Here is an 11,219-nt window from a genome sequence, read left to right on the forward strand (position 1 = left end):
TAAAAGATATAGTTATGAAGAAGTTTATTTTAAGGGATTGGCTCATGCAATTGTGGGAGCTGGCAAATCTGAAATCCGTACGGTAACCTCAGTCTTTGCTTCCAAGGTCTTCAACTGATTGGATGAGGCCCACTCACATTAAGGATAATCTTCTTTACTTAAAGTATTCTTTACTTAAATGTTAATCACATCTACAAAATACCTTCACAACAACATCTAGACTAGTGTTGGACTGAACAACTGTGCACCATAGCCTCATCAAGTTAACATAAAACTAACCATCACACCATGTATCATCAATTCTAAGATGCATTTTCTTTTCTTGTCTTACCTTGGCCAAAATTGGGATACTATTCCAGGCCATAAAGTGTGTCATATGAAGATCTGCTAGCTTTGAATGAGACTTGGAACAAGAAAGGACTCCGGTCATGGCTGTAATACAAGAAGCCCCACCACTTGAGCTCTACAGTCTGGCAGACTCTAGAGTGTTGAAGGTGCCATGGAGGAAAAGATACAATGTAGAGTTTGGACAAACCCAATGGGAAAGTCACAGTGCAGTCCCCCAGAGCTCTGGAATAAAGTCATGCCACTTGCAGCAGAGAATCATACATCTTTTGAAAAACAACTCCTGATGTACTATGGAGTCTTGGCAGAAGCAGAACGCTTAACCATGGGCACCAAGTGACCATGTGACCAGACTGCCCGTGTTAAGCTGGGGCCATTCAGACCTACCAAGTGACAAGTCTAAGCAGGCCCAGCAACAACCCATTGGAAGACAGAAATGGTATACCTCGGATCAAACAAGAGTAGGCCGAGAGGGACAAGCAAGCTGCATGAGTTGGGAGCCCAGACCTCAATGGTATCCACCCTTGTCACACTAGCTCCTATTTCTTAGTTTATGTGTAAGGCCATAGAAAGTGATTCTGTTTGACCCAGAGGAGGAGCTTGGTATATGGATGAGTCAGCTAGGTATGTGGATGTGTATACAATAATTAAGGGTGTCATTGATGGAAAACTCTCCCATTGGGTAGAACTTTGGGCAATGCACCTGATCATTCCTTTTAGGTAGTAAGAAAAGTGCCCTGGAATTAGACTATAAATGAACATTTGGGCAGTTGCAAATGTCTTGGCTAGTTAGTTATGGACCTGGAAAGGAAAATGTTTGAAAGATGGGGGACAAAGAAGTCTGAGCTAGAGGCATATAGGCATTTGGGAGTGGGCAAAAAGTGAAAAGATATTTGTATGATATGTTCATGCCCACCAGAAATTATTCACATTGAAGGGGAAATAAACAAACAAGTAGTCAAAGTGATAGGCCAGGTGACATCAACCAGCCTCTGTCATTGGCTACAGCTGTGGAATGATGAGCACATGGACATACTGGTCAGCGATGAAGACTACCCATGGACCTATCTGCCTGGACTCCCTAGGACTGAGGTACTTACTATTGCCACTGCATGTCTAACCTGTGAGGAAAGGAGATCAATGCTAAGCCTGTAGAATGGCACAAGGAGAGCAGCTCTCTACCCGGAGGCAAGTTGACTATACTGAAGCCTGTCCATCCTGCAAGGGCCAGTGTTTATGTGTCACAGAAATAAACATGTATTCACAGTATGGCTTTGCCTTTTTCTGTTTGCAGGGTCTTAGACAGAACCACTAGTTAAGGGCTAACAAAAGCTTTGTCCCCCTGGTTCAGGACTCCATATACCATTGTCTCAGAATACCAACCTCATTTTACAACAAAGGTCATGTGGGAGTGGGCCCTTGATCATCATATCTACTTATGGTGAAGTGTACAATCCTAGCAAGGAGTTGCTGGCCAGGTAAAGCTTTGAAACAGCCAGCTGTAGGCACAGGTGCAGTGCCAGCTCAGAAGGAAAAATCTCCAAGGATAAACCGCCATTCTCCAGCATGCAACATATGTATGGAATCAAAGTCCTTTGTCTGCCCTTGCGTTCGCATTAGCAATGTGCGAGTCCGGCAACCAAGAGGCGGAGAGAGAAGTAAGTACACTATCACTGAAAGAGGGCCTCACAGGAAATCCTGGGCACAGCACAGGAACGTTCTGGGGAAAAATTAAGCAACCATAACCCTACATACAAAAGAAACGCTAGTCCCAACACTACGGAGAATGGGGCAAAGAATAGTGACCCGGTGACCTGCATCAAGCATGCCACCCCCTCATCCCTTCAAAGGCGGGCTTACAAGTAAGGTGGCACTCATTTACGACAGAAAGTAGAGAACATCAGGGCCTTCCATCCTAAAACATGCTCGGGTTTCATTTTACGTCTAAGACCGAAATCACCCCTTATTATCTATCATTCACTGGCTGTTTAGAAAAATCAAGATACGAATAATTTAGACAGAGCTCCTTCTTTTTTCTTTTTCCAAAATCCAGGGTAGTGTTTAGAATAAATAAATAAATCCCTTGCATCTAAAGCCAGATGCGGGAACATCCAGAAGAAAGCACTGTTCTTCAGATGCAAGTGGGGCAATGGGGATATTTCATTTTAGCTCAACACTGTTGGTTTGGAGGTGACGCTGCCTGAGCATGTGGCCTGGCAGGGAGGAGAGACACAGATGTTCTCTTTGGGGCAGAAAGAGACATGGGAAGACAAGGCAGGAACCGCTCCCAGGATAATATCACTTTAGAAAAGATAAACACCAAAGTGCAGGAGGAGGAGTCAGGGGTAACTAAGGCTTTTCAAGAGACCTGAGACAGCAGGGTGCCCCTCCTGGGGCTGGTGATCCTGTAAAGGTCCTCAAGAGACTGACTGCCCTTTGGGACATGCCCTCCACCCCTCCCACTAAGTCCAGCACATTCCGGTCGATTCCTCTGCCAGGCACTGGCGGCTCGCAACCGTGGCTGCCCACTGCATCCACACGGGGAGCATCAGTCAACCAATGAAATCAGAATATGCAAGAGTGTGTGCTGTTATGACAGTTCCCCGGTGATTCAAGCAACAGCCAGGTTTGGAATCTCCTATGGCCCCCCTTGGGCCGCCCCGTTGCCCGTTGTCCTGCCCTCAGAAGAAATGGACAGAAATGGGAGGAAGCGAGCTGCTGGCTGCTGAGCTCACGCTACAGATGGATCACACCTGGGCTCAGTCTTCCCCTCCCCATGCTACCGAGCTCGGGTCCCCTTTGCCGGTCCAACATCGCAAACTCTAGCCCGCATCAGCACGACCTGGAGAGCTGTTAAAGCACAGACTGCTGGGCCCCACCCTCGGCTTTCTGATCGAGGCTCCCCCGGGGGAATTTGCATTCCTAACCAGTTCCAGGGGATGCTGGAGTTGCTGATGTGGGGACCACACTTCAACGAACACCTTAACCTCTCCTAGTGGTTCTTATTTTCCAAATTTGGACCACCTTTGTGACCTTCTTCTGACCTCTATCCCAGACTCTTCCATGAAAAGCCCCATTTGCGAAGCATGTTTCCCACAGACTGCCCAGCACAAAGCACAAAAGAAGGATTACTGTGCAGTGTTGCTGTGTCAGCCTGCTTTGAATATCCCTGCGTGCTGTGCTGGCTTCAGCTTCCACGCTGTCATGATGCATGGTCCGCTTTCATCGGCTATGACCCTTGGTCACATCACGCAATATCCTTCTTCCGCACAACAGCCTTCTCCACCTCGCACACAAGACTGGGGCATGACACACACACACACAGGCTCCTGAATGTGTTCCTGCAACAAAGAGAATTTTTGTATATTTTCCTACTAAGACACTCACTTCATGCATAACCATAATGAAAAATATGAAACACACACTATTTCTAAACAAGGTAGAATAATAAATGGGTACTGATCTCTTGAACTGCATTGAATTGAAATAAATTGCTTGGAATCCATTAGTTGACTCCCCATACACCAATGTTTCCATCTTATTTTCTTTGCTTGCATAGGAAGGTCTTCATTTTCACAAAATCGAGCCTCTAACTATATTCCAAGTGGCAAGTTGATTCTTCCAGCTTCAGTAAAGCATTAGCAGGGCAGTTCTGGCTCTGCTCTGAATTAAACATAACTTGTTCTCGCTGATCCATTTCTCAAACTCTGTTCTTCTCCTGCCTCTCAGGCTGTGAACTGCTTTGCAACCTGTTTTCCCCTCTGGGACTGCCAAAGTCAGTCCTAGATGCTAAGTTTTGTGCTTCAGAAGTCATATTAACACTTTCGGGGAGTCCACAACCTCTCCAACACATGCTGGGGGGTGTTTTGTTGTTTGTAGGGCGGTGGCTCTCACGGAGGTAAAGTGCACCTCCTGCGTTGACCTTATTGGAAGACTTGCACGTCCTCGTCCAATCACAGTGTGTGTTTGGAAAGTCAGTGGTGCCTCCTTGCTCTTTGGCCTGGCCCAGGGAGGCTCCAGCTCAGAGGAAGTATATGAGAAAGGGACATTAAAGCGGGTTTCTCAACCTCCCAAGCGTTGGGTAAGATGACATTCTTTCCAACGGTCTAAGGCTCATATGAAGGGCGTAGGTCAACTAAGAACCCTAAAGCCAAGGACCCAGAGCCAAAGAGTGCTAAATAATTGGTGACCTCCTTGTCCGTTAGGCCCATAATCAAAATCTCCTCTCAGTTTTGGCTGTTACTGGGAGATGGCCAACCATCAGTTCGTAACATAGTCTGGAGCGTATTGCTGAGCTCAATTCTCTGACCCAGGTGCAGCCTAGATTGCTAGCTCTTATTCTTCTTAACATCAGTATTATTTTATAAATTCTAAGGTACTATACTAATAATAAAAGCATCCTTATGCACAATACAAGAGTTGAAAATTCAAAGGTTGTAAGGGCTAGCCAGGAAGCCAAATGCAGTGGACCCGTCGCAAACTGGGAGTCAGAAGGAAGCAATGATACCCAGCTCCCACCAACAGCTGCCATGCAGGAATGTTGGCTAAGTATTTTGCCAGATCCCCTGACCTTTTAAGAAAAGTGAAAAATCAAAATTTATATGTGAAATCTCCTGACTTTTAAATGTTGGTAACTTACCCAAAAATGTTGAAAACCTTGAGCAGCTAAACAACAGAAATCTAACAGCCACTCTGGCCCTTGTGTCTACAACTGCTCTTCTTCACTGACCCCTGGAATGGTGTCATCGTGTGTCAAGGCAGAGAGACTGTCTCCCCTTCACGGAAGAGTGAACAGAAATGATGATAGCTAATGACTTGCCAAAGACCTCACAGCTAGTGGAGCAGAGCCAGCATTAGACAGAGCGCCATGTTTGCTTTCACAACTCCTGGCTCACTGCAAGAGGCTAGCAGGCCTTCAGGATGGGCAGGCAGCCCTCCCTGACGCTTACCTCTCATGTCTCTGCCATCTTCAACCCATGCCTTCCAAAGTCATCTGGTAGTGCCCACAGAGGAGGGAGGATGAGCAAGGATCACTTGCGGGGACTTTTTTATGGAAGGGGCACACATCTCCCCGGCCTACACTCAGTTGGCAAGAACTCAGGATTGTGACAACAACACCCAATTGCAAGGGAAGCTGGCTAATGTCTAGCTATGTGCTTCCAGAGAGGGGCAAACGGATTTGGTGATCTTTTACCTATTCAGGCAGAAACGTACATGAAAATGATGTTTTCCAATACTGTCCTTGTTGTGGTTGGAAACATCTCTTTAGCATTGGGACTTCAATGAACTTTTTTTTCAATTTTTGAAACATTAAGATTAAAACTATAAGAACATGGACTGACCAAGCTTCTGCCCGATAAGAGGCCCAACTGCTACTCAGTGTTCATTATTCCTGGTAGAGTGGTTTGCACATCGTCAGCACTCAGTAATATTTACTGAGATGGGGGCGCCTGGGTGGCACAGCGGTTAAGCGTCTGCCTTCGGCTCAGGGCGTGATCCCCGCAATCTGGGATCGAGCCCCGCATCAGGCTCTTCCGCTATGAGCCTGCTTCTTCCTCTCCCACTCCCCCTGCTTGTGTTCCCTCTCTCGCTGGCTGTCTCTATCTCTGTCGAATAAATAAATAAAATCTTTAAAAAAAAATATTTACTGAGATGGGTTAATTAGCCCTAGGGTTTGACACTGTGGTGAAGGGGTTGGAGCAAGAGGCTCTGTCCTCTCTCCGGCCAGCTGGCTTCCCAGCCAGGCTGTGCACCCACCTCGGGAAGACAGTGGTGTGCAGGAGGAATAGTGGGTGAGTCTCAGTTGGACACCCCACTGTGCTTTGGGCACATAACTTCATCCTTCCAAATTTCAGTTTCTCGTTGGTAGACTGGAGATGCCCGTGGCCTGTTTTGCAGCCCTGCTATGGAGCCACGTGGAGGGAACTGATCTGGGACGGTGTCTACCATAGAGAAGATGCTCAGTCAACAGCCGTGAAACAAACAAGCCAGGCAAGGCGCTATGGCCGGGCCAACCCAAATCTGCCAACGTCATTAGGGAAATCCCAAATGAGCCAACATGCAGCTGAGTGTCATGCATGACGTCCTCACGAGGAAAGATAAACTTTTCATACATGTGCGGTTGTTGTAGGGGTCAGAGAGCACAGGGCTGATGGCAGCCCCAAGGGAGGGGCTTCCCACCAGGGAGCTGGGACACGTGGTCACACCAGGACATGCGATCCAGCCAGCTCTGGGGGTGCAGGTGGACTCCCAGGTGTGCCTTCTGGCCTCCACTCAGCTCGGTCAGCGCTGGGGGTCCCCAGTGTTTAGCCCCGGGCTGCAGAAAGAACTGCATTCTCTGGGTGTGGGAAAACTTGGGAAGCTCTCCTCTTTTGCAGCAGAACAAAGCTTTTTGGCCCCAGAAGTCAAGTCACACAACCGTTAAAAATGGGGCTCCTCTGGTTAGGGGAAAGAGAACAAGAACTAGCCCAACCTCAAAGTGAATGTGCCCAGTCACTGCTGGCAAGGGCCCTCGGGCTCCTCTCCAGAACGCTGTGGGCTGTGCGTGGGGGGTGGGGGGGAATGGTAAAATTAGGGCCCTGAGGGTATGTATATCCACCATCATATATGCACGAAAGCAGGTTAAATTGAATATCAAGTATAGCTTTAAAATGGAAAAAAATAAAATAAAATAAAACAAAAGCACTTGCAGCCAGAAAAGGGAAAAGAGGAAAATGTGACCTTTATTTTAGTCAAAATGTGCAGGGTGACGCTTCTCAAACGGAAAGATTTTAGAACCACCTGGGGAAGCTGTACCTCTCTGGGTCTAACGTGGGGCCAGGCGGCTGCATTTGAAAGTCCTTGCCTGGACCACTCAAGACATCCTCAAGTACTGGAACCTTCTGGGACCACCCTTTCATTTGATAAACAGTCTGTGTGTGTACCGCGGTGAGCCACATACCCCCTGCGGCAGCGGTCCTCGGACTGCGGCATCCATTGGAATCACCCTGAGTGTTTGCTGAAACACAGTGTTGGGTTCCAACCCCAGAGCGTCTGATTCAGTGCGTCTGATAGGACGCCCCCAAACTTGCACGTCTGCCCAGTGCCCGAGTTCCCCGGTGACACGTGCTGCTGGTCCAGGACCACACCTTGAGAACCGCTGCTCTAGACCAGGGTTCCCAACCTCAGCATACGGAGATTTGAGGCTGGGTGATTCTTCGTGGTGGGGGTCTGTCCCATGCACCACAGGATGTCCAGGAGCACCCCCAACTGTGACAACCAAAAATGTCTCCAGACATTGCTAAGTGCCTCCTGTGGGGCAAATGCTTTTCCCCAGCTTTTCCCCAGGTTGTTTATGAACAACCGGTCTAGGGACCCCAGACACCTTCCTAACTGTCAAAGCTGCCTGAGGGTGCTTGGCAGTGGGCTTACGGTTTCCACCATCTTTTCTGCAAACTCTTCCCTCTTCACTTTTCATCCCTACCTGCCCTGGACCCCCTGGCGCAGCTCCCTGCCCTCACCTCAATTTACGCCCAGCACAGAAACAGCTCTCATTCTCTCCAAGCACTTTCCCCAGCTTTCTTCGGCACAAGGATCAGCTGATCCTCTTGTTAAACACAGATTCTCGGGCCCCTCCCTGGCCATGCCGACCCAGCGGGCTGCCGTAGGGCCCCGGAATCTGAACAATAAGAGGGTTCCCTGCAATGCTGACGTCATGGAAGTCTGGGGAAATCTGCCTTAGGCAGGGCTTCTCAAACTTGACCGTGCAAGCTCGTCCCCTGACCAACTTGCTGAATTCTGGATTTTGATTCGGTGGACCTGGAAGGGAGCCTGAGCGTCCGCATTTCTAAGAAGCTCTCAGGTCCACACATGACACACTGAGTAGCAGGATCCGAAAGGACCACACAAAGCTATTGAGCTCAGCAGATCTTGAGGCCATGCGGGGCCAATGGCAAGGGCGGGATCAGGGTTGTGGGAAGATGGCAGCGCAGTTCAGGACTTCAACTTGAACATCAGACTTGGGAACAGACCCCAGTGTTTCTCGGGATTTGTTGGCGCCTCCCCATCTCAGGATGTTCTCCCTGGCCTCATCTGTTCTGGGTCCACCCCTGAATTACCACAGGCTGTGTCCCTGCTCCTTACCCTGTCCCGGCCACCCACGATCCCAAGTCCGCGCTCCCGCAACAACTCAGCAACAAGACCCCTGTGTTACACACAGACTGGGTTCCAATCTCCCTATGCCTTCCACCGCTGTGCTCAGCCCTTCTGAATCCAAACCAGCTGCCAACCGAAAGTCACCATCAATGTGTTTTCCTAAAGTCCCACTTGCCTTGCATGAGGAATCCTTCGTTCTTCTGGCACAGTGGTTCCTAGAGGGTGGTCAGCATGCCCCGGGGCCTGGTGAGAAGTGCCCTGAGTTGGAAGCTCTGGGGCAGGGCCTGGCGATCTGCGTCTTGTCAAGGTTGCCCGGGGATGCTGGAGAAGCACCGAGCTAAAGTGCAGCTGGCCTGCAAAACAGCCGCCTCCCCGGCAAACCTCAGGCTTCCTCCATGCCAGCCGCCAGCCGCCAGCCGGGGAAGTCGCAGCTTCTTGGGTGGCTGGGGGGCTCCCACAGCTAGGGAGGTTTGGGCACCTGAATAGCTCTGCAGGTTGCATGCTCCCTTCCTAAACCCGAAACAAATTTACAAACACAGGCAAATCTGGAAGGGTACGCTGTCCTTTTGATTTACACCTGTAATGACACTCGGGCTTAAATTATTTATGTAATATGATAATGCTTTGTAGGTGCTTTGAGGTAAGCCTGTATAGACACTGCTCTTCCTCCTGAAAACAAAATATGTCAAAGGAGAGTAATGCCGCATTTTCTTAAGAATAAAACGCTGATGTGATCTGTAAATGCCACACGTTCAGGGCATGAGTAATATTCTCATTATTCATAATCTACCAACCTAACTGGAATGCAGGAGACTGTCGTAAAGGCAAACAAGGTGAGAGTCTGTATCTAAACATGCCAAACACATCAGGTATTTCTCTTTGAATTATTTAGACTTGATCACCCACACACGCTGATTGTTTCCTGTTGGCATTAATTACCTCGTTGAATCACCTAGGTGCGCAGAGCCGGGCTGCAGAAATACGGCAGAGGTTGGTTTTGAATTGGTTGTGCTGTAAATGAGCAGAGCACACTCAAGAACAGAGGGGAAAAGGATAAAACTGTCATCTGCAGACCTTGGGAGACTCTAACAAGATGCAAAGCCACCGATAACTTGGTTTCCGGTCAACGTGTCCTATGATTGCCACAGAGTAACGGCCTCAAACTAAGTCCTGCATGAACCTGGGTCGGCTTGGAAGACAGGGAGGTAGCTGGTGAATATATGTGGTTGCTGTGAAAACTCTCAATGATGGACAGTCCTTTTCTGTCACTTAAAATATGATTTCTAATATGGAGCCCCGCTAGCTTCCGTTCCTGGTTCTCTTGACTTACTCCGCTTCTTCCTTTTCAACTCAATGGAATTAAAAGGAAATTTTCCAAAACCAAGGAAGAGAGGAAATCTTTTCTCCTCCCCCCCTTTCTTTTTTAAAGATTTATTTATTCATTTGAGAGAGAGAGAGACAGCGTAAGTGCAGGCAGGGGTGGAGGGAGAGGAGGAGAGAAACTTTAGCAGACTCCTTGCTGAGCTCAGAGACCAACGCGGGGCTCGATCCCAGGATCCTGAGATCATGATCTGAGCCAAAACTAGGAGTCGGATGCTTAACGGACTGAGCTGCCCAGACACCCCCTCCTTTCCCTCCTTTCCCCCTTTTAAGCTCCAGACCCTCAGCCCTGATGCCAGAGAAGCAGACATGTCAGGTTTGCTGCAGGTGCAAGTCAAAATGCACAAAGGGAGGGGGACATCAGAGTCCACTCTGTCACACAGGAGAGCAGGTCCTTCCAAGACCCCTCATGCGAAGGCTAGGAAGTAGAAGGCAGCCCCTATTGACGCACTTCCAAAAACTGAGAACAAGTCACTTAAGCATAGGCACTGTGCCGTGCGAGTGTGAAATGGTCTCCAAGCTGCCCCCAACAGGCCTCTACAAGCCCCGTCCTAGTGTGGTGGGGCCAGTGGACCTCAGAATATCACTGTGTGGTCAGGTGACAAATCCCCCGTCCCTGGTAAACAAAAGGAGATTACTCCCTGTGGGCCGGACCTAATCAGAGGAGAATTTGAAAGAAGGTGAAGTCACATGACAAGTCCCTCCTGCTGGCAAACACCCCTGCTGTACAGGGCCCAGGGCCCGCGGCCCATGAGGCAGGAACAGCAGCTACAAGGAGTGAGAGCAGCCCCAGGCCAGCAGCAACAGAGGATGAATTCTTCAAGGACAAGCGAGCTCAGAAGAGGACCCCGAGCTTTGGGCAAGGCCCCCGCCTCAGCCCCCACCTTGAGCAGATGAACCTGTTCAGACCTGAGCAGAGGATCCGAACAATCCACGCCCCCACCTCCTGGCCCCTGAAACTAGGAAGCAATTGATCTGAGTCGTTTTCAGCTGCTAAATATGTGGAATTTGTCCCACAGCAACAGAAGACTAATACAGATGCACAAAATTATCCAGAAGAATGTTAGGAAGTGGTTACTTGATTGGGGCACAATTCTTTAAAAACTGAAGGTTAACCTGAACCTGTTTTGTTCAGTGGAGTTGGGGTGGGGGGTGGATTGCAAAGTCCTCACCTGGAAATCGAAGAGCTACAGGGTCCACTCTCGTCTCCATCCACCAGCCACAGAAGCCAAGTGACACTCGGGCATCTCCGCATTCCCGCTCTCTCTGCTGTGCACGTGCCCTTGACTCCCCACCGCTTGCTAAGGCTGAGCTTGGAATTGCAGCCCCACCGGCAGGATGCCTACGGTTTCTGGGTCTTC

Source organism: Ursus arctos, unplaced genomic scaffold, assembly GCF_023065955.2.
Source record: "Ursus arctos isolate Adak ecotype North America unplaced genomic scaffold, UrsArc2.0 scaffold_13, whole genome shotgun sequence".
Lineage (NCBI taxonomy): Eukaryota > Metazoa > Chordata > Mammalia > Carnivora > Ursidae > Ursus > Ursus arctos.